Consider the following 23982-nt stretch of genomic DNA (forward strand, 5'->3'; position numbering starts at 1 on the left):
TTGTTATTATTGTTAATATTGGGAGGAAACACTCAGAACATAAATGGACAAAGGAAAAGTAAAGAAAAACTCAGCAAAACCTTTCTGTTCTCCTCTGATTTCCGTCTGACTATCTCCCTGTTTCCCCTCCTCTCTGATGCTGGTGTGCAGTATGAATTTGGAGACTAACTGTAACTATTCAACAATGGAGTGGGAAGAGAAGCTATTGGAGGTGTATCTCTGGTTACGACTGGCTAGATAGGAATGGAACCAGGTGAGGGCAGTCCCACCCAGCTGGATGGCAGAGGAGAGGCATTGGAGGATGATGGTGTAGTCAACCATGTCAAAGGCTGCAGACAGGTTGAGAAGGATGAGGAGGGATAGTTTACCACTATTAAAGAGATGGAGGGATTTGATTATGAGGAACGATTACATAAATTGGGTATGTTCTCACTGGAAAAGAGAAGGTTGAGAGATGATCTGATTGCTGATTTTAGGATTCTAAAGGGATTAGATAGTGTAGACCATGACAAGCTGTTTCACTTGTCCAGAACAGTAGAGCCAGAGGACACGAATCTGTGGAAACATTATTTCAGTGAGTGAGTGGTCAATCTATGGAACAGGCTCCCAAGGGAAACGGTGGAAGCAGAAAGTGTTGATTGATTCAATTGCAAATTAGATAGATTTCTTTCAGAAAATAATATTTTGGGATACAGTAAATGAGTAATTTGAGACGTGTCATGTGGTAAGTGTGACTCTGGACCTATGGTTCCTAAAGCTCTCCTCCACTGGGAGATTTCCTCGCCTCATGTCTGTTATAGACTAATTCACAGCTATTGATTGCTATGATTAGTCAACAACTCCATTATCATTGTATCATGCGACTACCAGGGTGGTAGAAGGGGTTTTAAATGGACCTTGGTCTTTTTTTTTGTCTAGCAATTCCTATGAACGAACAAGGGCAGGTGGGTTTCCAGGGCAGGTGGGTGCTAGAGAGTGTTTGTGCCTATCTATTTCATTATAGAGTGCCATCCCACTCCTGCAAACTGTGGTGGGGTCAGTGGTGGAGGGAACTGTTGGGTGCGATCCCAAAATAACCACTGGGATCGCAGCCTGAGGACCCCGGGGTCTTTGTGCTTAAATTGCCTCAGGTGGCTAATTAGAGGAGGGGAAAAAGTCCAGTGCAAACTGCAATGGGGATGACGCTACTTTCCATTTTTTTTATCTGGGTGGGGCAGAGCGGAGATAATGTAGAATATATCAATGGTTTGTAATGAAACATTAATTTCGGTTGGTTTTAGCCAGGGTTGCAGCAGGAGCACTGGAGATGGCTTCAGCTGCCCTGGGCCAGGCAGGAATCCGGACACTCACTACTGTCCCTGCTCCAATGTGCAGGTGGGAACAACCTTGGGCTCAGCCGCGATGCCCTTCTCGGTGGAACAGCCTAGTCGTCAGGGCTGTGACTCACAGGTGAAAGGAAGAGCCTCTTGCACCAGGTGTTACCCAGCCGGGGGTGGGGGTGCGGACACTGGGACAGCCCGCTCCTCCCTCGTGTCCCGGCGCAGTAAACACGTGCTCGCCGGGCGGGCGGACAGCGCGCAGCGCCGGTGCATGCGCAGTGCGGACCGCGGGCCCGCCGGCGCGCATGCTCGGTAGCGGCGGCTTGCGTGGGACTATGTGAGAGGCGCAGCCGCGGGGCGCCCGTCAGCAGGAGAGCTGCAATCCTCACCTCGGCCGTGGTAAGAGACGTTCGGAACAGCGATGAAAACTCGTGGAGGCGGGCGGACGCACGGAGAGGCTGGGTGTTCATTCTGGGGTTCGGTGCCGCGGAGGACCCGGCGCGAGCGGCAGCCGTTGGGCCGCGGGTCTCGCGTTCGGACCGCACCGCACCGCACATGCGCTTCAGCGGGCGGGCGAGCGGGCTTTCAGTTATTCTGAAGGCGCGCGCGGGGATGGAGCTCGGTGCAGAGGAGCGCCGAGTTACCGGGCACTGGGTGAGGGACAGTGCGGAGGGGTTCCAGCCAGCAGTGTGATACAAACTGGCTGTGTGCAGGTCCCCCATTCCCCCAGCTGGAATGCAGATGAGAGAGAAAAAACAACTGCAAATGATGGAAATCTGAGCTAAAAAAAAAACCCCCCTCCAGAAGTTGGGAATAAAGAGCAGGTCGGCCACTCACAGGTCTGGTCAATGCTTCGGTTTTTACCCAAAATATTAACCTGTCCTGCCCCCGATCCGCTGAGTGTTCCAGCATTTTCTGTTTTTTTCACTCAGTGAAATAACTGGGAAGAAAATAAAACAAATGTTGCAGACCTGCAAGCTTCAAAGTAAGCCCTTGTGTAAATTCAGTTACAGTCCGCTCCTATATTTGAATTACTGCATAATTCCTCATTTGAAATTTTCTTCAAAGAAAGTTTCCACTGCTGTTTTGTTCCAGTTGCTTAATTTGAATTATTTGAGAACTCGAATAGTGCAAACATGACTTTCAGTTATCAGGAGTACCCAGTACATTTCAAATGGAACTGGGGTAGGAGCACTTTGTATAAGTGATCCGATGTTAACTTATTAATTACTGTTCTACTGTGACACAAACTCCTGTTACAAAGTGTCCCTTCTGCAGTTGTGAATGGATTTTGGTAAACCACGTAACAAGTTATTGAAATTTGCAAAACGTTGTTACAGATGTGGTGATTTACTTTATGAAATAGGTTAAACTTGTTTGATATTAACTTTTTTAAAAAAGTGTAAAATTTGTTTGCACTTTGGCGACTCCAACACTCTGCTGTGTGCTGGTCTCCCATCCTCCACAGTCCATAAACATTGGCAGGAATGTTCAGACTACTTGTTTGTTTAACATTACAATATAATTGGGGCTACGAATTTATGGTGACTGAATGAAAGTCAGATTCTGTTTTGATTACATAGAATGTCAGGTTATTTAACCAGTGTTTGGGGGATCAAATGTCACTGTTCCATTCAGTTTACAATGAAAATGTAAATCAGTGAATATAACTTTCAGTCACTGCAAGATAACTTACTAGTTATTGCAATCCATTGTAAAGCAACTCTTCTGGTGCTGAGTGACATTTTGCAATGCTATTTTGCTCACTGAGCTCAATTTTAAAGGTATCAGCTGTACAATTCACATTACTTTCCTTCTTACTGAGTTGTGAGAATTCCATTGATTCGCAGTTGGTCTTGTGCTTTATGAATAAACAGTATGAAGAAAAATGTGCCGGGTTGTGTAATTTAATCTGACGAAGTGCTGTAAGATTGTTTCTGATTTTCAGTGAATTGAAAGCTCTGCTCTGCTGCTGGGAGGGGTGGTTGACATGTAGCTTTGAAAGTTGTCTCCGAAACACAAAGTTTACATTATGTATCGAGCATTTTCAGACACCTCAAACCCTGTTGACAGCTGTTATTTTAACTTTCATCTCTACAACTAGTTTCTTCCTCATACTGTTATAAACCCACTTGAGTTTTCCTAAGATGTGGGAAATTGATTTGTCCATTTACGTCACTGGGATAGTGCCAGTTGCAGAGTCTGAATTGAAGGATCAAAGAGTGGAGATTAACAGCATTGGTATGTGCCAGAAACTGATTGCAGCCAAAAAAAAAATGCTGGTAGATATCTTGGTATCTTGGCTTTTAGTTTGTGCATCATATCTTCCAGGGGAGCACAGTGTGATCAAAAACAAAATACTGCGGATGCTGGAAATCTGAAATAAAACAGAAAATGCTGGAAAAGCTCAGCTAGTCAGGTAGCATCTGTGGAGAAAGAAACAGTTAATGTTTCAGATCGAAATGAAGTTTCAGAACTGACGAAAGGTCTTCGACCTGAAACGTTAACTCTGTTTCTTCTTCCACAGATGCTGCCTCGCTTGCTGAGCTTTTCCAGCATTTTCTGTTTTTATATGAGCATAGTATGATGATTGTAGAACACCACAACTTTTAATACTTGATGCGTCAGTGGCAGGTCTTTCGGTTTATTGGTCTCAACCACGATGGTAGCTGAGTGTTACAAGTGGTGTTGATACCCTCAGACTAGGGAGTGAAGGTCAGCCAAGGTTTCCAGTCCTGATTACTATCCAGTGAATGATGTTGGACATACACAGAAGTAGATGTTGGATAGAACAGGATCATGGCCATCTTATCTCATCGTTTTGTCTCATTCAACAACAACAACAAGTTGCCATTCTATCGTACCATCAATGTAAATAATGTTCTAAGGAGCTTCACCAATAGGTGTAAGGAAAACAGATGTGCTATCAGGGAGAGAGAGATTATGAGGAGTTACCAAAGGCCTGGCCAAAAGGGGGGTTTTGAGAAGCTTTTTAAAAGGAGAGAAGATGGAGGGAATTCCAGAGACTAGGACCTAGGCAGCTGAAGGCTTTGCCACTGATAATGGGGCGAAGAGAGGGTGGGATGCGCAGGAGACCAGAGTCAGAGGAATGGAGTGTGTGTGTGTTGTAATATAGGGCTGGAGGAGATTGTAGAGATGGGGTAGGAAAAGGACATGAAGGACTTAAAGATGAGTGTGAGAAATTTAAATCTAAAGTATTGCAAGAAGGAAAGTCAGTGTAGGTCAACAAGGACAGGGGCGATAGGCAAGCGGGAGTTAGTGCCAGATCAAGTACCTGGTAGCAGAATTTTGGAGTTTATGGAGTGTGGAGGATGAGAGTCTAGCAAGGAGTGTATTGGAGTAGTCAAGTCTGGAGGTGACACCTCAGTGTTTCAGTGACGGTGGGGCAGAAATGGGAAATGTGGAGTGAAAGTAAGTCTTTGTGATGGAGAGGATATGGGCTCCGAAACTTAGATTGGGGTTGAACGGGGTGGCAAGGTTGCGAATATTCCAGTTCAGGGTGTGATGGCGGTTGGGGCAGGAGGTGGAATCAAGTGGCCAGGGAGCAGCATTTGTGGCAGGGGCTGAAGACAATGGATTCGGTTTACCCAGGAGCTGGAGGGAGTGATTCATCCAGGACTGAATATTGGACAAACAATCTGACAGCACAGGCAGTGGGGATGGGGGTGGGGGAGGTGGCGGAGGGGTAGAGCTGGGTGATATCAGTGTTCACGTGAGGGGCAGTGTGAAGTGACCAAGAGGAGGAGCCCAATAGATCTATTCATACAAAGAGCAATGCCCACTGGTAAAGTACTGGAGAGCTGGCTGCGACTGTGTGAGCACACCCCAGCTTTCAGGAATCGTTGCTTTCAGGAGACAAGGGGTAAAAGAAGCATATCAGGGTATGAAAAAGATTCTTTGAAAACTACATTTGTTGACAGGGTTGACTTTAACTTCAAAAAATAATTTCTGACTGACTCCCAACATCCGATGTAAAAATAATAAAATAAGAACCTAGCTGCCAAACAATCCACCTGAGAGTTTCAGGGTAAGACCTGGTTTTGTGAACTAACCTCGCACATGATATATGTTACTACTGTTTGTGAATGAGTACATGTCAGGTTAGTAACTTGCCAACAGGCCTGTACTTTCAGGCACTAGTTTGCATCCAATATATTTCACAGTGCTTGGACAATAGAAATAATTGGATGGAAAATATTTTGCTTGACACAGGTGTTCCCGAGGCTTCTATACTTGTCAGCAATCTAGTAGCATTAATAAGCTTTAATTATATAAAACTACTCTGATGAAAACTGAGCAGCAGAGGGGTGGAGGGGAGGGGAGTAGAGATATTGTCTAGCTCTTCCTTTCTATCTATTGGCTAATAGAAAGGGGTTGGCATCACTCAAAGTTAATATGTCACCCGGTCCAGATGGGATGCATCCTAGTTTGCTGAACGAAGCTAGGGTGGAGAAAGCAGAAACTCTGACCACAATCTTTCAATCCTCCTTGGATAGGGGAGTGGTGCTGGAGGACTGGAGGATTGCAAATGTTACACCCCTGTTCAAAAAGGGGAGAGGGATAAATCTGGTAACTACAGGCCAATTAGCCGTACGTCAGTGGTGGGAAAACTACTAGAGACAATTGTCAAGGACAAAATTAGAGGACGGCTCCTGCATTTTAAGCTGCACTCTGAGTACTGCGCTGGAGTGTCAGCCCAGATTCTGAGCTTGAATCTTGCTGTGGCTTCCAGATTCACCTTCACAATCTTTTTGATTAAAAGATGAATTTGTTCTCTCAACAAAAGGGAATTGACAGGCGTGGACCTGCGTTCTGGGAGTCCATTGGCAGGGGGCTGGGAGTAGGCCCCCTACCCTACCTACCCATCTGAGGAGTGCTGCTCGAAGGAGCCTTATTGACAAGAAAAATAAATTCCTAAAACTGGAGGGGAGACAAAAGCTTGCTGAGTATTTCTGATTTGAGGAATATTTGGATATAGAGAAAGTCATGCTTGGCACAGATGAAAGGTTTTGTGTATATTCTGGGTGACTCCATCTGAAGTTAGGTGGAATTTCATGGTGCCTTGTTAAATGCTAAAAATGGGACTGTTTGTTGATCAGATATGCCTTCATTGTCTCACTGAGATACTAAGTGAGCTCCAATTCATCTGGGAACCGTTTTCCCTAATTCTCACGTCTGTTGCCCAGCTGAGTGAGGCTTGCAGTATTTTTCATTGTCGTGTTGTTCACGTGATAGAGGCAGCCGGTGTGAGCAAGTGATTGAACTTTCAGGGCAGACAATGACATGCCCAAGTTGGCGACTTAGAGTACAAAAAAAAGTATTTGATTTAATAAATTGACGATCTAGCCATCTCACAATCAGTGTGTAACAGCAGCATGTGACATTTTTATACAGCACCTTTAATGTAGAAGAACAAGGTGCTTCATCAGTGTCAGGAAAACAAAGGAGATTAGAACCAAAATCTTGTCATGGAGATAGGTTTTAAGAAATATCTTAAGGGACAAGAGGGAGGTGGACAGGTTTAGGAAGAGAATTCATACAGTGGGATCTATGTGGCTGAGGGCACAGATGGGACCAAGGAATGGTGAGATGCACAGTAGCCAGAATCCAAGGAATGGAAAATTTGGGGAGTCGGGGTTGTAGCGCTGGAGGAGGTGGGGAAGACGATTAAGGGACCAGGAGGTCAGCGAGGATGGGGATGAGGGTTGGGTACACTTGATGCGGAGTAGGTTATGAGCAGCAGAGCTTTGGACGAGCTATAGTTTGGGGATGGTAGAAGGATGCTGATGAGCACGTTGGAGTAATGGATTCTGTAAGTGATGAAGGCACGTATCAGGATTCCAGCAGCTGATGGCTGAGGTAGGAGCAGATGTGGAATCAGTACTTCATACTTGTATATACACTTTGTGTTTGTAAAGAATTCAGTACTGGGAGTCCAGCACAAAGACTGGATACTTGTAGAAGAGCTCCAATGGGGAAGGACAGTGTGGATAAGTGTGGGGTCATAGCGTAGTGGGTGCAAGGCCCAACGTGGTAGGCTGAAGGTACGATCACTGTTAACAGGGATGTGTAACTAGAGGTCTGTAGGAGACTACCCCAACTGCCAGCTCACCTACTACTGACAAAATCAAACACGGCGGGTAGGGAGCAGGTAGGCTTGGCATCCAAATCGGCCGACTGGAAATGGGTCACCTGTGGAGGAGGTGGAACCTGGCTGTCTTGAAAATTGGATTCAAAAACAAAATGGCGGTGGAGCAGTTTTTCTCTGTCCTGTACTGATGATGCTGAGGTGTTGACTTTGAAGACCAGAAACATATCTCGGCTCGGTCTTTCTCTAATGCAAATTAGTTACGTTCTTTTGACTTTTTTCATAGCATAAAGTGCAGACTGAGAGAAAAAGATTCAGCCCATCAGACCTATTCCATCCAGAGCATATGTAGGAGTATTTTGTCATGGATTCCACCTTTTCCTCTCCTGATTCCAACCTCTCTAATACCTCCCTACCACTGGTTGGTCCTTTACTTTAACGTGCTCTAAGTTCTTTCTCCGCCCTCTGCAAAATTTCATGCATTCCTCTGTATATCTCTAACCCTCAATTCCCCTTCTCAATAGATGATTCAGCTCCCTTTTCAAGGGGTCACATGACTCCAAATTAACTGCAGTCCCGGGTGTTTGTTCCATGTGTCCATTACCCTGTGTGGGAAGTTTCCTGTCAATCCTTAGGGATTGTAAATTTTAGAACTTGCATTCTCTAGTTTAAAGTATGTTGTCCAAGCAAAACAGCTTCCTTATCTATACCTAATTATTTGAAACACCTGTATGATGTTTGCTCTGTTTTCTTTTCTCTAGTGAAATAATCCTAATCACTTGAGCCTTCCTTCATAACTGGGTCCCCTAATGCCTGGAATCACCCTGACCACTCATTTATGAGCCCTGTCCAATGCATCTATATCATTTTGAGGTAGGGTGACCAAAACTGGATGCCATACTTGACAAATGTTATCACCAGTAAATCTATAAATTATGTCAGGAATATTAACCAAAAGTATTAAACAAAACTAATACCCCTATCCTACAACTGGGTTGGAGATTTACCATTCACATCTAAAATGCTTAAAATTTAGCTTACCTTTGTATTGTCTTACATTACCTACTCCTAAAGTTTATCAGTTACAGTGGATTGATTACATTGAAGTGATTAATTCCTAATTGCCAGGGTTATCGAAGACTTAAGGCACAGATGCATCAACCTTATTAACACACCTATGATAACATGACTAACACCATTCACATTGTTAAGCATTGAGAATTGTAACAGTTACTTAGGTATTATTAACTGAGAATTTAAATCGTTAAAGGCACAAATGCAGTTTAAGTGTATCACAGTACCTCGTGTTCGCGGTGTTTTGTTTTATCACAGTCTCAATGTCCAACATTACCGTCACTTCCTGAATCTGTTTATTGTTTACACTCAGTACATCACTGGTAAATTTGCAGCCAGGAACATTCAGACTGTTGGTCGGTAATGTCAACCTAGGTGTACGACCTTGTTCATCTGGCAGATTGGCTGTTGTGCCATCGGCTATTTAACTTTCTCTGGGATGCTCAGCTTCACCTCTGGGAAACAAACAGCAAATGAGATAAATGATCATTTGTTTTGGTGGTGTTGGTTGAATTGCGTTTGTTGAGAGAGTGAAATTACACACACACAAACATAGTGAGAGGGGAAATAGAAAGGCAATGGGCTGGATCTTGCTGGAATAATAACAGCCTGTTAAGAAACTGAATCACTTTCACCTGAGCTGCCTGTGACGACTAATGATGATCAGATGGCAAGACAAGATCCCTGACACTGAAGTTCTCAGAAAAGCTGACGTGCCAAGCATAGATGCTGTCTAATCCTGAAATCATGGCTGCAATGGTTAGGTCATTTTGTCCCAATGTCTGATGAACGAATCCGGCAGAGGGAGTGGGACTAATTGGATAGTTCTTTCAAAGAGCCGCCACAGGCATGATGGGCTGAATGGCCTCCTGTGCTGTAAGATTTTATGATTCTGTGGCTCCCAAACAGTGCAAAATAAACTTTTTCATAAGTGGGAACAACTTGCTCAAGATAAGAAAGCATGATGAAAAACCATCCATGAAGACACCTTCTATTATGAGGCCCATCGCATTGCTGATGCTGAATGTGAACGTCAGCTGTGGAAGTCTTGCCTGAAAAATCAAGATCCCCAATTTGGAGTATCCGGGATCCACTTTTCAATTCATGGACGCTTAATTCCCAGCAAAAATGTGTCTCATCAGTGATTTAAAGAGCTCACTACAGAAAATGAGATGATATTATGGCTGTCTTTGATGTCAAAGGCCAAACGAAGCAATAATAGAGCATTCAGATGGTGTGTGTGAATGCATCTCTTTAAAGTTAGAAAACAAATTGACACTTCAAAAATATGCTAACTTGCTGGTTTGTACCTTTCTGTCTCGACAAATTGCTGTACCTGGCCTGGGAGCACTGATGCAGGACATGCATTGCTTTTAGTTTGTATGTGCTCATCCCCCATCTCCTTTCATTTGGCTCCATTGACTTTTTATGTAATTTGAGGTTATTGAACAATGGCTAAAGGAGGCAGTGGAAATTTGAAGTAAAAACAGAAAATACGAGAAATATTTAGCTGGTCTGTCAGCATCTGAAAAGAAAGCAGGTTAACTTTTTGTGCTAGACCTTTTTGTCTGTTTGCAGTTTTTCTTTAGTTTTCTGAATGGAACTGAATTGTTGCTGGGGCTCAGAGCAGAGAAACATGTCTCTAATGTTTCTAATCAGCAGCTAAAGTAGGTCAGCAAAAAGGATGTGATTTCTCCAATTTACTGGCTATAAATGGCCTGTTATTCTCTGACTCACTTCCAGTTAATTGTGTCCTTATCTCCGTATGCAACCAGTAGCACAGGCAGGCTCCCATCTCGCTATTAAATATAATTAGTGTACACACTACGAGTGGACAGCTAAACTCATGAGTACAATCCTTTAACCTGCACACTCCAGTAGTTGGATTCCGTGTGTACGTGATGACTGCACTTAGCTCTGGTGTGGATGTGTAATTGGGACTGGGTGTTAAGAATATCAGCAAGGGAGATTGTTTTGTCTGGGAGGAAACTTTGAATATTCCTTGTTTTGTAAATGTGTATTTGAGTATTTGAATACACTGATATGCAGTAATCATAGTATATGTTCCTCTACTCAAAACAATATCATTAAAAGCCCATGAGTAACAGATGAAGTAAATGGTGGTAACCTGTTCACAGCAGGTCTGTGCCTGTTTTGACATGATGTGGAGATGCCGGTGATGGACTGGGGTTGACAGTTGTAAACAATTTTACAACACCAAGTTATAGTCCAACAATTTTATTTGAAAATCACAAGCTTTCGGAGGCTTCCTCCTTCCTCAGGTGACTGTCAAGAAATCCTCGAACCTATCGCATTTATAAATCACAGAACAATACCTGGTGATTACAGATAGTCTTTCCAACTGCCCGTTGCCAAGGCAATCAAAGTGTTCAGACAGAGAGGTGTTGCCTACAGGGCCACCAAATATACAAACAACCAAAAAAAAACGAGAGAGAGAGAGATAGAAACATCCGGAAGGAAGAGAAAGACAGCAAATGACCCGTTATATTAAAAACAGATAGCTTTTGTTCGCTGGTGGGGTTACGTGTAGCGTGACATGAACCCAAGATCCCGGTTGAGGCAGCCCTCGTGGGTGCGGAACTTGGCTATCAATTTCTGCTCGACGATTTTGCGTTGTCGTGTGTCTCGAAGGCTGCCTTGGAGTACGCTTACCCGAAGGTCGGTGGCTGAATGTCCTTGACTGCTGAAGTGTTCCCCGACTGGGAGGGAACCCTCCTGTCTGGCGATTGTTGCGCGGTGTCCGTTCATCCGTTGTCGCAGCGTCTGCATGATCTCGCCAATGTACCATGCTCTGGGGCATCCTTTCCTGCAACGGTAGACAACGTTGGCCGAGTCACAGGAGTATGAACCATGCACCTGGTGGGTGGTGTCCTCTCGTGTGATGGTGGTATCCGTGTCGATGATCTGGCATGTCTTGCAGAGGTTACCGTGGCAGGGTTGTGTGGTGTCGTGGACACTGTTCTCCTGAAAGCTGGGTAATTTGCTGTGAACGATGGTCTGTTTGAGGTTGGGTGGCTGTTTAAAGGCGAGTAGTGGAGGTGTGGGGATGGCCATAGCGAGGTGCTCGTCGTCATTGATGACATGTTGAAGGCTGCTGAGAACATGGCGTAGTTTCTCCGCTCCGGGGAAGTACTGGACGACGAAGGGTACTCTGTTGGTTGCGTCCCGTGTTAGTCTTCTGAGGAGGTCTATGCGATTTTTTGCTGTGGCCCGTCAGAACTGTCGATCGATGAGTCGAGCGTCATATCCCGTTCTTACTAGGGCGTCTTTCAGCGTCTGTAGGTGTCCATCGCGTTCCTCCTCGTCTGAGCAGACCCTGTGTATTCGCAGGGCCTGTCTATAGGGGATGGCCTCTTTGACGTGGTTAGGGTGGAAGCTGGAAAAGTGGAGCATCGTGAGGTTGTCCGTGGGCTTGCGGTAGAGTGAGGTGCTGAGGTGCCCGTCTTTGATGGAGATTCGTGTGTCCAAGAAAGAAACTGATTCTGACACGGGACGCAACCAACAGAGTACCCTTCGTTGTCTACCTCATACGTTGCAGGAAAGGATGCCCCAGAGCATGGTACTTTGGCGAGGCCATGCAGACGCTGCGACAATCGCCAGACAGGAGGGTTCCATCCCAGTTGGGGAACACTTCAGCAGTCAAGGACATTCAGCCACCGACCTTCGGGTAAGCGTACTCCAAGGCGGCCTTTGAGACACATGACAACGCAAAATCGTCGAGCAGAAATTGATTGCCAAATTCCTTCCTTCCGGATGTTCCTATGTTTCTGCCTCTTTTTTTTTGGTTGTTTGTATATTTGGTGGCCCTGTAGGCAACACCTCTCTGTCTGAACACTTTGATTGCCTTGGCAACGGGCAGTTGGAAAGACTATCTGTAATCACCAGGTATTGTTCTGTGATTTATAAATGCGAAAGGTTCGAGGATTTCTTGACATTCACCTGAGGAAGGAGGAAACCTCCGAAAGCTTGTGATTTTCAAATAAAATTGTTGGACTATAACTTGGTGTTGTAAAATTGTTTACCATTTAATGGAGCCAGTGTTGTCACCAAGCTTATTTAACGTATTGGTATCAACTTGCTGTAGGAAAAATTGCACTTACGCCAATATACTTTAATGTTGAGCCAGTAGGATCATAGAATTGTAGAATGCTACAGCACAGAAGGAGACCAGTCAGCTATTGCACCTGTCTTAATTTCCTGCCCTTTTTACATGCCTTTTTAATCTTTTCATTTTTATTGCATGATGTTCTTAATTCACCAACTCAAACTAAAGTCGTAATATCATATAGAACCGAAGGAGGCCATTCGGCCCATCGTGCCAGTGCTGTCGCTTTGAAAGAGCTATCCAGTTAGTCCCACTCCTCTGCCCATCCCCATAGCCATGCAAATTTCTCCTTTTCAAGCATATCACGGTTCACTGTTATTGCCACGAGTGACACACCTTGTAACCACCAGTATTACACAACTCCGTGCTCTCTCCAGAGGGACTCTGACCGTCCTCACAGACAATGGATTACTAATTTATCCTTGCAGGCTCTCGACTTTTTCAACCTGACTTGCCAACCAGGACCATTGGGCAGGTTACATAAGTTCATTGACCCCTCCTCTACAGACGACTTTGCTATGGCTCTTGTTTGTGTAATCTTATGTTTTCCGCCGTGATCAGCTGTGTATACGTGTGGGTTGAAACCCAGACCAGAGCCAGCCTCAATGGCCTTAGAACCACAGAAGGGGGCCATTCGGCCCATCATGTCCCGCCGGCTCGAAGAACAACCAGGTGCCCATTCTAATCCCACTTTCCAGCACCCGGTCCGTAGCCCTGCAGCTTACAGCACTTTAGGTGCTGGTCCAGGTACTTTTTAAAAGAGTTGAGGGTCCCTGCCTCTACCACCAATTCGGGCAGCGAGTTCCATACACCCACCACCCTCTGGGTAAAAAAGTTTTTCCTCATGTCCCCTCTGATCCTTCTGCCAATCAGCTTAAATCTATGTGCTCTGGTTCTTGAACTCTCTGCTAGGGGAAACAGGTACTTCCTGTCTACTCTATCTGTACACCTCAATCAAGTCACCCCTCAGCCTCCTCTGCTCCAAGGAAAACAACCCCAGCCTATCTAATCTCTCCTCGTAGCTGCAGTTTTCAAGCCCTGGCAACATTCTTGTAAATCTTCTCTGCACTCTCTCCAGAGCAATTACGTCCTTCCTGTAATGTAACCAGAACTGCGCACAATACTCCAGCTGTGGCCTACCAGCGTTTTATACAGTTCCATCATTACATCCCTGCTTTTGTATTCTATACCTCGGCTAATAACGGAGAGCATTCCGTATGCCTTCTTCACAATCTTATCTACCTGTACTGCCACCTTCAGTGACCTGTGCACATGCACTCCAAGGTCTCTCACTTCCTCTACCCCTCTCAATATATTCCCGTTTACTGCGTATTCCCTTTTACTGTTTGCCCTCCTGAAGTGCATTACCTCACACTTCTCCAGGTTGAACTCCATTTGCCACTTTTCCGCCCACTACACCAACCCATTGACATCTTCTTGGAGTCTACAGCTATCCTCTTCACTATCAACTACCTGGCCAATTTTTGTATTGTCTGCAAATTTGCCAATCATGCCCCCTACGTTCAAGTCCAAATCATTAATATATACCACAAACAGCAAGGGACCCAACACTGAGCCCTGTGGCACACCACTGGAAACAGATTTCCAGTTGCAAAGACATCCATCGACTTTTACCCTTTGTTTCCTGTTACTGAGCCAATTTTGGATCCAATTCGCCATATTTCCCTGTATCCCATGGGCTTTTACCTTTCTGACCAGTCTGCCATGTGGGACCTTGTCAAATGCCTTACTAAAATCCATGTAGACAACATCCACTGCACTACCCTCATCAATCCTCCTTGTCACTTCCTCAAAGAATTCAATCAGATTTGTAAGGCATGACCTTCCCTGAACAAATCCACGCTGACTATCCCTGATTCTCCTTTACCTGCTCCACATTCTCTTGCCTCTAACTCCCTTTACCCTCATCCCTCCTTTTTTCTAACACAATGCCCCCTTGGGTCTCCATCCAATCTGATCCTGCTTCCCAGGCAACCGTTTCTCCTGGGAGTGAGGAAAACCAAGATGGCTGTCAGAATTCCTCTTCAGGACTCAAAACAGAAATGCTCTGCAGTGCCATCTAGTGGCCATCGTCAGCAACTAAATGGACACTGGAGAGGAGTCACTGTCCCATGAACATTTTGTATGTTTGTCCCATATATGTCAACAGTGTAAGTAGACTCCCACACCCTCCCATCGGATACCACATCCTCTTGTGGAAGTAGGATGGTCCGTGAGGAAGTACATGGGTTAGCGGCAGAAACTGAGAATGGCAGGAGGGAAAACATGAGGCTGAGGTTCGTGGTGGAGAAAGGGAGATATGAGGCAGTATAAACTAAATGGTACAAATTTAAAGGGGGTGCAGGAACAAAGAGACCGGGGATGTATGTACACAAATTTATGAAGGTGGCAGGACAAGTTGATAAAGCTGTTTTTTTTTAAAAAAAGCATATGGGATCCTTGGCTTTATAAATAGAGGCATAGAGTACAAAAGCAAGGGAGTTTTCTAAACCTTTATAAAACACTGGTTAGGCCTCAACTGGAGTATTGTGTTCAAGTCTGGGCACCGCACTTTAGGAAGGATGTGAAGGCCTTAGAGAGGGTGCAGAGGAGATTTACTAGAATGGTACCAGGAATGAGGGAATTCAGTTATGTGGATAGACTGGAGAAGCTGGGGTTGTTCTCCTTAGAGCAGTGAAGGGTGAGGGGAGTTTTAATAGAGGTGTTCAAAATGGTGAGAGGTTTTGATAGAGTAGATAGGGATAAACTGTTTCCACTGGCAGGAGAGTCGGTAACAAGATATTTGGCAAAAAATCCAGGGGGGAGATGAGAAATTTTTTCATGTAGTGAGTTATGATCTGGAATGCACTGCCTGAAAAGGTGGTGGAAGTAGATTCAATAGTAACTTTCAAAAGGGAATTGAATATATACCTGAAAAAGAAAAATTTGTAGGGCTATGGGGAAAGAGCAGGGGAGTGGGATTGATTGAATAACTCTTTCAAAGAACAGGCACAGGCACGATGGGCTGTCCTCTATGATGATTTTATGAAAGGAGACAGGCAGAGAATTGAAAAGCCATCTGGTTTAGAGTAGTTGCATTTTGATGGGGCTGAGACTTGTTTTCTTTGAGTCTGTTATCGGGAGCAGCTGAGTGAGACCCTGATTAAACCTCAGTAAGTAGGCCAGGCAGAAAAATAAACTGTTACTGACAAACCACTAATTCTCGTGTGGGGTAATTATAGATAATCTTGTTTTTGGAAGGAGAATGTCTGGAACTTCATTGCTGCTCTAATCCATATAACATCTTTGGTTTGCCTCTAGTATATCCTGCATTTGCTTTTGGGCATATCTTTCATGACCTCAGGACGTCCCAAAGTGCTTTACAACCATTGAAGTACTTTTGAAGCGTAGTCACTGTTGTAATGTAGGAAACGTGGCAGCCAATTTGTGCACAGCAAGATCCCACGAACAGCAATGAGATAATGATCAGATAATCTGTTTTAACGATATTGGTTGAGGGATAAATATTGGCCAGGACACGGGGAGAACTCCCTGCTCTTCGAAGAGTGCCATGGGATCTTTTGTGCTCAAGTCTCTGGAGTAGGGCTTGAACCACGACCTTCTGACCCAGAGGCGAGAATGCTGCCCTGAGCCCAGACTTACATTGTGGGAGACCGGCTATGAAACTTTGCGTTAAAGTGTAAATTCTATGCAATAGTGCATTATTTTGACTGGTGGTAATTTGTAATGTCACAGTTTTGATATTTTAGTGACCCTTGCAGCAACCAGTTTAATCAACACTCATCATTGCAAAGTGCTGAATACATTGAATATCCAAGAGTGAGTGCCAGGCAGTAATTTCATTGAGGGGATTAAATGATGGAAACATTTATAACTCTTTTGAACCCAAAAGTGAAATTTAAACCTTTATGTTGTTTCCATGTTGATTACATTTTATAATACTGCTTGAGGTAAAAGTTGTTTCAAGTCAGATGTTTTGTCTATTTTGAGAGCACCAAACCCTTTTAATGAGTCAGAGGTTTATAAAATTCGACTCCAGTGCAAATGAGGGAAGGTCCCATAATGTGGTCCACATGCCTGAACAATGCCCATGGTCTAAGGGACCGTATAAATGGGGAGCTTTAAGGGAGGCCTCTTCCGGCTTTCTGCTGCCCCACTTTCCAGTGGGAGCGGGACAGTAGCAAGGGGAAAATCGCAAAAAATAAACTTCTGGCCATCTTCGCGCCTGCTGCAGTTTGGAGGGGGCTTTGAAACAGGCGGGAGCCTCATTAATATATTTAAATCAGGGCCCTGTGACACAGATAAGACCACAATGCAATTTTCTTATCCTGTACTGCAAAGGCTCCGCCCACTTTCACTGAACGGAATGAGACTAAACCAAAGGCCATTAAAGGGACTGCTGAAGACCCTATGTCAAGGCCAGAACACCAGGGTTTTGATGGATTTTTATGGAGCATGAGTACTTTTCCTGCACCTCCACAAAAGTCCTGCTGACCATTGCCTGATTTCTGCCACCCCTGGAAACCAGTGGGTGGGAGCAGTAATTGGGATAGGACCCAAGATGTTGGAGGGGTGGGACACCCTGCCCACGCTGTTCCCAGCGGGCAGGATTAAAATCAACCCCCATGTCTCCCCAAGGAGGCCATAAGAGAAATATGCATACTATTACAGCCTGAAGTGAGTACCACTTTCAGGAAGGATCAGCAACTGCAACGTTTACAGCAGTATTGAGCGTTTATGTGGCAGGCTACTTCCAAGCAACGCAGGACATCTTTGTCACATCTTCCCAACAACCTTGAATGCACACTTATGTTCAGCCGGTCAGTGCTACATTCTTCGAGAATTCTGCAGCACAGAAGGGATGCTATTTGGCCTCCGCTATCCACTTAGCTCCATTCTCCTGCCCTTTGTAATATTTCCCAAATGTAATATTTCCAAGTTTGCTGACGACACAAAACTAGGTGGGATCGTGAGTTGTGAGGAGGATGCAAATAGGCTTCAAGGTGATTTAGACAAGTTGAGTGAGTGGGCAAATACATGGCAGATGCAGTATAATGTGGATAGATGTGAAGTTATCCACTTCGGAAGGAAAAACAGAAAGGCAGAGTATTATTTAAATGGTGATAGATTGGGGAATATTGATGTACGAAGGGACCTGGGTGTCCTTGTACACCAGTCACTGAAAGCAAACATGCAGGTGCAACAAGCAGTTAGGCAGGCAATGGTATGTTGGCCTTCATTGCAAGAAGATTTGAGTGCAGGAGCAAGGATGTCTTACTGCAGTTATACAGGATGTGGAGATGCCGGTGATGGACTGGGGTGGACAAATGTAAGGAATCTTACAACACCAGGTTATAGTCCAACAGTTTTATTTGAAAATCACAAGCTTTCGGAGCTTACCTCCTTCGTCAGGTGACGAAGCTCCGAAAGCTTGTGATTTTCAAATAACACTGTTGGACTATAACCTGGTGTTGTAAGATTCCTTACATTTGCAGTTATACAGGGCCTTGGTGAGACCACACCTGGAGTATTATGTGCCGTTTTGGTCTCCTTACCTAAGAAAGGATATACTTGCCATAGAGGGAGTGCAGCGAAGGTTCACCAGACTGATCCCTGGGATGGCAGGACTGTCGTATGAGGAGAGATTGGGTCAACTCGGCCTGTGTTCACTCGAGTTTAGAAGAATGAGAGGGGATCTCATTGAAACATATAAAATTCTGACAGGACTAGACAGACTGGATGCAGGGAGGATGTTTTCCCTGGTTGGGGGTCCAGAACGAGGGGTCACAGTCTCAGGATACGGGCTAGGACATTTAGGACTGAGATGAGGAGAAATTTCTTCACTCAGAGGGTGGTGAACCTGTGGAATTCTCTACCACAGAAGGCTGTGGAGACCAAGTCACTGAATATATTTAAGAAGGAGCTGGATAGATTTCTAGACACAAAAGGCATCAAGGGGTATGGGGAATATGGTATTGAGATAGAGGATCAGCCATGATCATATTGAATGGCGGAGCAGGCTCGAAGGGCCGAATGGCCTCCTCCTGCTTCTATTTTCTATGTTTCTATGTTTGCTGTACCCTTCTAAATTTTTCTTTCTTAACTATTTATTATCCACTTCCCTTTCAAAAGCTAGAATTGATTCTGTTTCCACCATTGTTTCTGGTAGGATGTTCCATATCCCAACAACCCTCTGCAAAAAAAAAAAAATTCTCCTAATCTCTCATTTTGGTGAAGGTCTTATTAAATCTAAGGCCTCTACTTATTTACCAACTCTGAGTTTTTCTGTATTTCTTATCAAAACCCCATATCATTATGATTATCTGTCAGATCTTCTCAACTTTCTCTGTTCTAATGACAGAGAGTGCTGGCTTCTCTAGTCTCTCCTCAGAACTGAAGATTCTAATCCCTGGTATCATCATCATATCCTCGCTTCATAGTTCTTTATGCTTCCTATTGTGTTCTCTGCAAATTTTGATCTTCTGCCCTCTATATCCAGGTCCAGATTTTATATGTATAAAAATAATAGAAGAGCATTAGTCCCAACACTGACCCTTGAGGGGGATGCTACTGTTTCCATCCTTCTAATCATCCAATATCCACTACTGTTCTCTGACCTTTAGCCAGCTGCCTATCCATGCTGTCACATCCCCCTTAATTATATCGCTAATCTTCCTATTAGGCATCTTATCAAATGCCCGTTGAAAATCCATATACATAATATCCACTGCATTTCTTTATCAGTATGTTCCATTATTTCCTCAAAGAACTGTATTAAATTTGTCAGACACGACTTTTGTTTTACAAATCCATACTGACTTTTCTTAACGAATTTATAGTGTTAATTTTATCCCACGTGATTTCCTCTAGAAACATGTCCACTACACGTTGAGCTGATTGGTTGGTAGATCTGGTTTATTCCTTTCTCCCCTTTTCAGCATAAATGTTAAATTGGCGACCCTCCAGTCCTCTGGTACAACTTCCATATTCAAGGATGTTTGAACGATGGTGGTGTGAGCCTCTGCAGTTTCCCCTCCGACTTCTCTCAGCATTCTCAGATACAGCCACCAGGGCCTGGTGCCTCTTCCTCTGAGTTCTGCCAATGTTTTCAATGCTGTACAAATGCAACTTCCTTGTTTATAGTTATCCTATCTAATTGCTTCACCTCTTGTACCCTTTTTCCTTCCACTACCACACTTCTTTGTGAAAAACAAGGCAAAGTACTCCTTTACTACCTTCCCATTCCTCATCCTCTAAGATTTGCTTTTTTTTTCCTCTATCATTTCTTTAACTTTTATGTGCTAATAACATCCTTTACTATTTCCCTTTGATAGCTGTCTGCCTTTCTAAGCTTTTCTATTTCCTCTTTATATTTCTAAACTTGACTTTCTTGTGTTGTTAGATCTATATTTGTCCAAAGTCTATTTTTAATCTTATTTTAATTTGAATTTCTCTTTGTTCAAGTCTGTTGGAATATCTAAAATTAGTGTTGAATTCTAATTGAGAGGTTTCAGTATCAATCCTTGCCCTATTTTTACCAGCTGAAATTCTGCAAATTGTCCTACCATTAGTACTGACCCATTTCAGTTTTGTTGTATGACTATGTTGTATGGTTTTCAGTTTATTATCTGGAATGTAAAATGAGTATCCTGGGATTATAGATTTACTTTCCTTCTGTTCCATAGGATCCTATTGTAATGTTGATCTTTTTTCCCCTTCTTGATGTCCAACAGAACTTGTAACTGTTCAGTTTCAAGGAGATATATATCCTGTACAAACATGTGAAATATACACTCATCATGTATGTATGTGTGTGTATATATAATCTCGCCACTTTACACTGTCCCCAGTTATCGCATACAGCCGCCTATATCAGGCAAGTGACACTAACCATTTGCCATTACCACAGGCGTAAATTACAACAGAGCTGTTTAAACCGTATTAAATGGGCTGGCTCTTTCGGGCAGTTCAAGCAGCCATTTGCCCTGCAGTATTGCGTTAATGTACATCGGTATAAAAGGACTCCAGTTCTCTAAAGAAGATGCTCAACTAAAGACTTTCATGCCAGCTGATCTCAGCAGAGATATTTTCTTTGAATCACCCCCTTGTTAAGTGTTAATTTCCGAAAGACGTTCACAAATCCGGCGGCAGTGGTTCAGGGATGGTGAAATTGACCAGGGCAGTTGGTAGGCAGAAACCGCCACAGTCTGTTATTGTATCAGAAGCTGACGAGAAGCTGGGTTCTAAATGTATTTTTTATTCAACCTGATACCCTCCAAGAAAAGCAAAAAGCAATTCTTTCTCCAACTAAATCAGCCTGGAATGTGCTGTTTCTTTAATCATGTTGTCTGCTACAAGCACTCAACAGTGGCTTTCAAGTCAAAGTTGTTTACATGCATCATGGTACTCTATGCTGGCCCATAGAGTTTGGCAACATTCCTTACGTGTGCAATAACGTCTTATTAAAAGTGGTGGCACTGGCATTATTTTGGGAGCTCACCTGCCATAAAGCCTGTCAAACGTAATACTGGCCATTGCGTATAGCGGGCAAATTGCGTTCACACGAACATATCCGCTTACAATACCAGTGACTATTGTAAAATATAAGGAATCTTACAACACCAGGTTATAGATATCTTACAACACCAGGTTGGACTATAACCTGGTGTTGTAAGATTCCTTAGATTTGTCCACCCCAGTCCATCACCGGCATCTCCACATTATTGTAAAATACCTAGTGCTGCTCTGAGTACCTTTTCTCAGCTGCTAATTTAACAGGTTGATGGTTTGGTACAGGAAGGTTATATGCTGTATATAGAGTGAAATAAACTTTATTGAACAGTAGTTAAGATAATGAAGTAGTTATATACTGCTGAAATTTGTATGGGGAGTAGTCATACACATGGCAATGTGGTAAGTATAATAGAAAGTACTTTAAATGGTGGATTAATATTTACTCATTAGATTCTTACGAATCAGCTGTTTAAAAAGGCATACCATAACTTTTTAAAAACCTTTCCCCTCCCTTCACTGCCCTACACTAATACTTGTACCAGCTAGCAGAGTATTCTGGTTGATCTCCCGTGCCATTGCTGGAGGGCAAAAGAAACAGCTTCTCCTCATGTAATTCATTTGTGAAGCACTTTGAGACTTTTGTGAGAAGCTTGATGAGGTGTTATATAAACACAAGTCTCTGTCTCCTTTCAAACTTTTTTTGAAACTTTCTGTACAGATATTTTATTAAGGGGAATATGTTGGCACTTTTAGGGTTATTGGTGTGGCTCTGCACTCATTGGGATTTGCGCATTGTGTCAAGTTGAGATACCTTGTTGAGTACCTGTGGTTTAGCTGAGTTCAGTATCAGGAATCCTACTTACCTGCAGAGGAGGATCACTGGAATCTTGTGGAATGCTGGGAGGGAGTTATTAATTTGTGGTCACGTTCTGATTTTGGGTGTGTATTACATATAAATTAGAACACAAACAGGCCATTTGACCTAACCAGTTTGTGTTGGTGTTTATCCTCTACATGAGCACTAGTCCTAATCCCAATCTCATGTTCCCACCCTTTATCCCACTATCTTTCACCACCCATGTAACCTATTCTTAAATGCTGACATGGTCTCTGCTTCCATCACAAACTACTGTAGTTCATCCTACAGCCTCTCACCTCTGTGTAAAAAGGTTTATTCTGTTCTCTGTCCTAAATCTCTTGCATTTAATCTTATATCTATGTCCCCTTGTTCTGGACCACTCAGTCAGTGGAAACCGTCTGTTTCTATCAACTGTCCAATCATTTCATAATTTTAACCACCGCTATCAAATCACTTTATAAACAGCCCTACTTAGATCAGTGCGGTGGGTATGACTACTCCCCGTGTAAACTTCAGGAATATATAACTTATCACTATTGGATAAAGTCTCTTTCACTCTATATACAGCGTGTACCATCCATTTGTGGGTGTCTGAGTCATGTGGAACCTGTGAACCATCTGTGGAGTGAGGTATCCTCAGTATGTTACCTTGAGATAGCCCTCATGCATTCTGCTGCAGGAGGTAGCGGTGAGGGACTTTTCTTTTTATTCGTTCATGGGATGTGGGCATCGCTGGCAAGGCCAGCATTTGTTGCACATCCCTAATTGCCCTTGAGAAGGTGGTGGTGAGCCGCCTTCTTGAACAGCTGCAGTCTGTGTAGTGAAGGTTCTCCCACAGTGCTGTTAGATAGGGAGTTCCAGGATTTTGACCCAGCGACAATGAAGGAACAGTGATATATTTCTAAGTCGGGATGGTGTGTCACTTGGAGGGGCACGTGCAGGTGGTGGTGTTCCCACGTGCCTGCTGCCCTTGTCCTTCCAGGTGGTGGAAGTTGCTGGTTTGGGAGGTGCTGTCGAAGAAGCCTTGGCGAGTTGCTGCAGTGCATCCTGTGGATGGTACGCACTGCAGCCACTGTGCGCCGGTGATGAAGGGAATGAATGTTTAGGGTGGTGGATGGGGCGCCAATCAAGCGGGCTGCTTTGTCCTGGATGGTGTTGAGCTTCTTGACTGCTCCCGTGCCTCTCATTCCTCCTCTTTTATCTGGTGCCTTAGGTTCCTGGGCCTTTTCCAGCATTCTGTGTTGTCCTTTCACTGGGAAGGTGTAAACATATTTGCAGAGGTCTGTTGGGGAGTGGAGTTCAGTTTGGGGGAAGTTGGCTCACGTGGGATATTTTGAAATCTGGGCAAATCCTGAAGTATTTAATTGGAGGTAGTGGAAAGGTTTTGCTGGATGAGGTGGAGTTTGTTGGCCAGTCTCTGGGAGGGCATAATATGACCTCGATTGAGGCATTGGCCTAGCCTGATGATGCCACTTATGGCTTGTTTAGATTCCATCTGTGGTGAATGCACTTTGGAGTTTCCCATTGCACCACAATGGGAAAGAGTTGATGGGCCCTGAGGGATTTTCAAAAGACTCTGACATCTTGTTTCTGGACCCTGCCATTCTTTAAGAAGTGCATGCTGTGCAACAGGATTAGCCAGGAGGCCCTGGTCTCCATGCCCAGGCATGTGTTGTGAGGGGAAGCCAGATTCTGAACCATAATTCCCTGAAGTTGGGCTTTCCACTAGTAGTGGAAGAAATTGGGAAGGCTGATTCCTCCTTTATGTTTGGGGAGCTGAATGCATCTGAGATGTATGTGAAGTATCTTCTCTGCCGAAAGGAACTCTTGCACTTTCAATAGATTTTTCTTCCACTGGTTTCCTCTCTTCTGTATGCTAATCTTACATTTTCTTTTATTTGCTTTCGATGTATCTCTTGCTTGCCTGCCTCGCTCGCTTGCTTGCCTGCCTCGCTCGCTT

At 44.1% G+C, this 23982-nt stretch overlaps 1 protein-coding gene across 9 annotated transcripts in view; it reads left to right on the top strand.

The window, feature by feature from the left end:
- Positions 1-1635: 1635 nt before the first annotated feature.
- Positions 1636-23982, top strand: part of specc1la (sperm antigen with calponin homology and coiled-coil domains 1-like a) — a 400129-nt gene continuing 377782 nt past the window's right edge. For all 9 annotated transcript variants that reach the window (XR_010967162.1, XM_068005421.1, XM_068005423.1 and 6 more), the window contains exon 1: positions 1636-1718. The gene's annotated coding sequence lies outside the window, so the exon portion shown is untranslated. The remainder of the gene's footprint in view (positions 1719-23982) is intronic.

The sequence above is a fragment of the Heptranchias perlo genome, chromosome 25 (assembly GCF_035084215.1).
Source record: "Heptranchias perlo isolate sHepPer1 chromosome 25, sHepPer1.hap1, whole genome shotgun sequence".
Lineage (NCBI taxonomy): Eukaryota > Metazoa > Chordata > Chondrichthyes > Hexanchiformes > Hexanchidae > Heptranchias > Heptranchias perlo.